The 6,892-nt window shown below is 47.8% G+C and overlaps 1 protein-coding gene across 3 annotated transcripts in view; it reads right to left on the reverse strand.

Moving 5' to 3' along the window:
* LOC122200008 (olfactory receptor 1009) overlaps positions 1–2,209 on the reverse strand; it is a 32,070-nt gene extending 29,861 nt beyond the window's left edge. The window contains exons 1-2 of one of the 3 annotated variants that reach the window (XR_006193694.1): positions 1,733–2,209; positions 366–433 (exon numbers count right to left, since the gene is read on the reverse strand). The gene's annotated coding sequence lies outside the window, so the exon portion shown is untranslated. Of the gene's footprint in view, positions 1–365; positions 434–937; positions 952–1,732 lie in introns of those variants that run through there. The other 2 variants (XM_042905416.1, XM_042905417.1) reach the window with 2 other exon arrangements.
* Positions 2,210–6,892: the final 4,683 nt, after the last annotated feature.

Consider the following 6,892-nt stretch of genomic DNA (forward strand, 5'->3'; position numbering starts at 1 on the left):
CGCTTTCTGAGCAGAGCTGTTAACTTATGACCTCCCAGACGCTAAGTTGCGCTTGCTGTCGGAACACAGTCTGTCCGGCCCCTCCGCTTTTGCCAGCCAGACTCGGGGGCTCTGCTTGGCCGGCGAGCCGCCCCTCCGCCCCGGCTCCCTCCCGCCAGTCCGTGGAGCACGCACCGCCTCACCGCCCTTCCTACCCTCTACCGTGGGCCTCTAGTCTGCGCTTGACTCCGGAGACTCCCTTCTGCTAATCCTCTGGCGGTTTTCTGGGTTCTTTAGGCAGGTGTAGGTGGAATCTAAGTGATCGGCAGGACGCGCTGTGAGCCCCGCGTCCTCCTACGCCGCCATCTTCCGGACTCGCCTCATACCTGCTATTTTACAGGCACTGCTGTAAGCACTTTTGGCCAGCTATCTCATTTCAGTCCACATGACGATCCTGTGAAAGAGGCACTCTTATTACCCCTCTTTTAAGAATGAGCAAGCAGGCACAGAGAAGTCAACTAACTTGCCCATGATCACACAGCTAATAGATGGTACAGTTGTGACTCAAAACCACACTGGCTGCTTCCAAATCTATGCTAAGCGCAGCAGTCCCCCCCTTATCAGTAGGGGATACATTCTAGGATCTCCACTGGATGCCTGAGACCTCAGATAATACTTCATCCTATATATACTCTGTTTTTCCTGCACATACTCGTGTATGATAAGGTTTGATTTGTAAACAAGGCACAGTAAGAGATGAACAATAATCAAATAATAAAATAACACAATTAAAATAACATCTGCATATTGCTATGAGAATAGGGTCTCTAAAAATATCTTCCTTTTACAGTACTCATCCTTCTTCTTGCGATGATATTGGATGATAAAATGCCTACGTGATGAGATGAAGGGAGATGACTGGTGTAGACGTTCTGACCCAGCATTAGGTACTACTGACCTTTGGATGATGTGTCAGAGGGATCATCTATTGCACGATCGCAGCTGACCACGGATAACTGAAACCATGGGAAGCCAGGCAGCGGTTAAGGGGGGGCACTGTAGTGAGTACTGAGAGCATTAGGACTAATATCACTTCTAATAATGCTATCAGTAATGAATGATACTAACTAACACTAACAGAACTCGCAATATCACTGCTAATACCACTATCTACAGCAGACTAGAATAGAACTGCAAGCGGGCCCCAGCTGGGGGACCCTGACCAAGGGGCCTCCTCCGTTCTTCTGGGAACCTCTGGGAATTTCCACTTGTTCATTGTCCCCTGGGGATGGGAAATGCCGCCTGCCTCCCAGGGCCGCTGGCTCCCGGGCAGAGCACAGCCTGCCACATAATATTACCGGATAGATGTTTTTGTTGTGGTAAAATATATATAACATAGAATGTACCATTTTAACCATATATAAATGCACGGTTCCGTGGCATTAAATCATTCCCATTGTAGTATATCGACTACATAGGTTTTGCTTGTATTTTCTACACTGTGTAGAGTACTCAGCCCAGAATCTGGCACCTTGCAAGTATTCAACCTTCAGCTCGCCCCTCCCCCTCCCGGGCCCCTCCCCTCCCTCAGCCTTTGACAAGTGTCCCATGCTGCGGAGATTTCAGTTAGCATTCTCCCGTGTGGTGTGAGAGGCAGGATGACAGGTCTCTCCAAGTGACTGTGGGCACATGACTCCATAGCTCTCCGCCTCAGTTTCCTTCTCTGTAAAATGGGGATGAGAGCAGCACCTACCAAAGAGGCTGTCACCTGAGCGAGGCTCTCGGCACAGCTCTAGCCCTGGCAAGCGCTCAGTAAAAGCCGGAGACGACTTTCATTATTTGGGGACCGCATCCTTCCTGGGAAGAGCACGCTGGCAGGGGTGCAGAGGAACTGGAGGCTGGCACTGGCCCCAGACGGCTGCTCGCCCTTGCTCCCTCCAGGCCGCCTTGACGGAAGGCGCTCAGGGGAACAAGTGACAGTGGGCGCTCAGGGGAACAAGTGACAGTGGGCGCTCAGGGGAACAACCTCACAGTGTTGTGAGGAGGAGGAGGGAGGCCTTCGGGGCCCACGGAGCGCTTTGTTCCATAAAAAGCTTCGACTCAGGCTGTCATAGTGGCCTCGGATTTCTGTGTCTCTTCAGCTTCTATTTTGAGTGCGGAATTGGCGTGGGAATGTTTTCCTTTATTTCAAGCCCTAAGTAGTTGTTGGGGAACAGCTGTTTTGAAAGATCATCTTTGAGGCACTGAGATGCTGCTACAAAACAAATTTCCTGAACCAGGAAAGGCTCCCCTGTTCCATTTGCCTGGTTTTACTTTTGTCCAGGTCTTTACTCCTGCCGTTGCTTCTTCCCGAATCCTCTTTTTCTACCCCGACTCCTGCACTTGGGCTCCCGTCGAAATCCCCCTGGTTGCCTCGCTGCCACTTCTCCAGTGGAACTTTCTCTGGTTCCCGCAAAGTATCTCGCTGGGTGGGCTTGGCCCTGCCCTCTGACTTGGGTGTGGGTTGGTTCTGAAGCAGTCCCTCCCCACCTGGATCGCGGGTTCTGGAAGACTCGAGGGCCCTGTTTGAGTCATGACCCCTCCCGTGCTGCCATTGAGCAGGAAACTAGTGAACCTTTCTCTTTGTCGGCTCAACATCCAGACGGTGTACTCGTTCGGTTGGTGGAGGGAATCCTAAGGGGGTCGCTGGAAGGGTCCCACCTCTTGCACAGAAGCCAGAAGAGGGACAAGACATCCAAGCTCCTTGGCCTCTGTCTGGCAGAACACAGGGAAGCCCTTGGCCGGGGTTAGCATTGCTCACTCGGGTGCAAGGCTGATTCTCCAGCTTTCTGAACTAGCAGAGACCCCAGAAAATTCATTTCTGTTTAAGTTAATGAACCCTTGTTTCCGTGGTTCATCGCCAGTAATTCTTACTAGTATAGCACCACGAACAGAATGAAAACTTCAGGGATATTGATAAACTTGAGGTTGCTGAAATCAATCCCACGTGATGATTATCCGTCGTTTCTTCCTCCTCCACATCCCGGTACCCCTTCTGGCAGTAGCAGCCTGAGTTTCCATTTCCAAACCACTGTCTCCATTCTGGGTCCACGCGGTTCAAGGGGATATGACTCCAGCCATGGCTGCAGGGTGGGTAAGTCTGGCCAAAGCACCGCACCCTCTGGCTACCGTGATTGGCTCAGGGATGGGCATGTGACCGCCTCCAGGCGAATAGATTCCGTCCCAGGACTTTTGCCAGAATGACTCAGAAGAGGCGTGTCTCTTTGCCAAGCCCCTAGGCTGGTGGCACAGAAGACTGGAGTTCTCAGGGAGCCCAGGAGGGTGAATCCACACGAGGGCTCTTGAGGCTGAGTCCAGAGGAAAGCAAAGCTGAGAGATGAAGAGAAAGAAGATCCTGATGACATTGGTTAAGGACCTGGATTGAATAGCATCTGAGTTGTAATAGTAACAGCTGACATGTCTTAGATACTAGGTACCAGGCACTGGTGTCACCATTTCACGAGTTGTCAACATTTTCTCAGGCTGCCATAACACAGCGCTATGAACTGGGCAGTTGAAAACAACACAAATGTGTTGTCTCATAGTTCTGGAGGCTGAAGAGTCAGATTCAAGGTGTTGGCAGGGCCATGCTCTTGGCTACAGGCTGAATTAGGCCCCCCAATTTATATGTTGAATCTTTAACCCTCAGGAGAAAGGGCATATAGGGAAGTAGTTATGGGTAAATAAGATCATAGAGTTGGCCATTGGTTTGATAGTATTACTGTCCTTATAAGAAGAGACACAAGAGAACTCTCTAGCTCTCTCTCTGCCACGTGAGAAGTTGGCCCCCTGCAAGCCAGGAAGAGAACTCGCACCAGAAACTGACCCTGCTGGACCTTGATCTGGAACTTCCAGCCCGCAATCTGCCAGAAAACGAATTTCTGTTGTTCTAGCTGCCCAGTCCACGGTATTTGACTCCGGCAGCCCAACCAGACTGATACGCGACCTGTGACTGAAGGAGAGATTCCTTCCTTGCCTCTTACAGGTTCTGGTAGCTCCAGGTGTTCCTTGTCTGACAGCTGTGGCACATCCTGCCTCCAAGAACCCATGGTGCTCTCCTCCTGTGTCTGTGTCCCCGCGTCCCTTCTCCCCTTCTAGAAGGATAGCAGTCACATTGGATAAAGGGCCCACCCACTCTACTCCGGTATGACCTCATCTTAACCGATTACATTTGCGAAGATCCTGTTTCCAAATAAGGTCACATTCTCAGGTACTGAGGGTGAGCCGTTCAATGTATCTTTTTTGGGCGGCATAATTCAACCCATAACACATGTGTTGATTTACCCAATCCCCACAACGAATCAATGAAGTAGGCATGAATTTATCATCGTGGCCTCACCCACATGAGCGAAGTAAGGCCCAGAGAAGTTAGGTAACACGCTCAAGGTCCTATGGTGAGTAAGGGTTTGAGCAGAGATCTTACCTCAGACAAAGTGGTGGCAAAGCCTGCACATTTAGCTACTTCACAGTTTAGACCCGAGACATGCTCCAGTCGATTCCCTAATTTGCTTAGGCCGGTTTGAATTGGGTTTCGGTGCCTTGTAATGATTCCTTCTTCCTAGCATTGGTCTCATCCTTTCCTGTGTCTAAGCTCTCACAGACATCTCAGCCTCAGGACTTCACTCAGACCTGCCCCTTTGGGGTCTATTTCAGGTTCTACAATTACTTCTTCCTCTTCCTTCCCCCTCCTTCCTCCCCATCAATACTCTGTGCATCAGATGCTAGCTCTCAGCTGGGTCAGAAGGAAGCCAAGGGAGTAAATCAATACAGAGTGAGGTGTGATTTATAGATTGTAATTTTCCTAGGGGCTTTTAGCTTTTAGATGCAAGTTGTTAACCCATTGCCTATCTGGAAGTTCAGATCTTAAGATAAAAAGATGGACGCCTTCAGGTCAAAGGGAGAGAACTTTAGGGGCTGATGCTCTCCTTATTCCTTTAACAATTCCAAACAGATGGCATGTGTGGGAGTTTAGTTTGAGGGTCCTCCTGTTAGGGTACAATTATTGATCTCTTTTGCAGAGTGGGGATGTGTATGTACCTTCGATCTTGTACATATGAAGATCGTTGCTTTAGTCGATTCAAGATTTTCTCTTTTTTCAGGTTAGGTCTCTTCCCCTTGGGATTGCCTTTACCTCATATCAGTCTTTTAACCTTTCCTATAATTCAAACATAATTCAAATGTCTTATACATAGAGGATACATGTTTTCCCTGACAGGTATCATTACAGTGACCAGCACACACAAAAAATCAGAAGTAGATGTTTTTCTGTTGGAAATCTCAGCTTCTGGGAACAAGGGGTGAGTCTGAATTTTACCCCCTCTTAACTTCTTAACCATCTTAGCTAAAGCTGGTCTGGCATACTAGGTAAGGACACATGGAGTCAGAGGGACTTGGATTGGAATTTCCACTGTGGTATTTGTCTATGGCCTGTAGGAAGATGAGCTGACTTAGCTCCTAGTCATAACATGGACATTATACCATGTTGCAGAGTTGCTGCAAGGATTAAATGATATACTGATTATCAAGCTCTTAGTTCAACACATAATACATTTCAAAATGGTATTATTTTCTTATTTTTATCTTATACCCGTCTCTCAACAGAATAGACTGCCTTGCATACAGTTTAGCGCTCAGCAAATGTGGAAATTCTATCAGCTTAATATAAAATTCCCAGGCCAGTCAGGACACTGAATTTCTAGATAATGGTGCCCTGAAGGGGAGAGCTATATCAAGTTCAATTTCCACGAATGGATTTTCGTTTCGTGGTGGCCTTGTGAATTGAGATAAGGCCTGGTCTTCTCTGTGGGTGTAGTACTTATAGCAGAGTTGGTAATGGCTGTCTTGGTGTATATAAAGTCACTTTGCTCCCTGGAATTGCTAATTGCAACTTGGAACTTAGGGAGCTGGTTATGTGCTTCTTTATTCATAGGGCAGCAACTCTTCTTCTGTCTGTTTGGATCGACATTAATTAAATGAATAATAAGTCCTAGCAGGAGCACCGGGAAAACTTATTTCATAGGATTATAAATATTTTACGAGAATTCAGGGAGAATGGGAATCTTGGGCAGCCTCTTCCAAACAGGGATGGAGAGTTTTCTATCCTGGTTTGGGAAGGTCACCATCTTGAAAACATGGGCGTCCTGAGAAGAGGCTTGCGTTCTAGCTGTGACACTTACTAGTTGTCACATTTGTAATTGGGAGAAATTACTAAAGTTACTGGAAACTCAGGTTCCATATTCATTCATTCATTCATTCCTTCAAAGTTACTGTGCACTAAATACTGTTCTAGGCTCCAGATAGATGGTAATAAGGGAAACAGGCAAGCATCTCTGTCTTCATCAAGCTCAAAGTTTAATTCAAAACAAATATACATAGTAAATTATAGTAATTTTCCTCCTCTGAAGGAGGAAAATAAAAGGTGAGGACAGGAGTAAGGGAATGTGTGTATATGAGGGTGAATTTTAGGTGAGGTATACAGGACAAGCCTCAGTGAGAAGCCAACATTTGAGTAAAGACCTGGAAGAAGTGAGGGAGTGAGGACGACCAATATCTGGGAGAATTGTAGGCAGAGAGAATACAGCCAGGGTAAGGATCCAGGGGCAGAGGCAAGTTTGGCATTTTGGAAAAGTTGCAAGAGGCCAGGATGGCTGGAATGGAGTGAGGGACATGGGGTGTTTGGTGCTGGGGTTAAAGAGGTGATAGGGTCAGCCTTGTAGCCCTGGAGCATGTGGTAAGGAGCTTGGCTTAGGACCCATTGGAGGGTCTTGAGCAGAGAGAGGGAGACAAGATCTGACTTGTTTTAGCATGCTCCTCTGGCTCCTGTGTGGGGAATAGCTTGCAGGAGGATACATACAGAAGCAGGGAGATAAGTTAG

The sequence above is a fragment of the Panthera leo genome, chromosome D1, assembly GCF_018350215.1.
Source record: "Panthera leo isolate Ple1 chromosome D1, P.leo_Ple1_pat1.1, whole genome shotgun sequence".
Lineage (NCBI taxonomy): Eukaryota > Metazoa > Chordata > Mammalia > Carnivora > Felidae > Panthera > Panthera leo.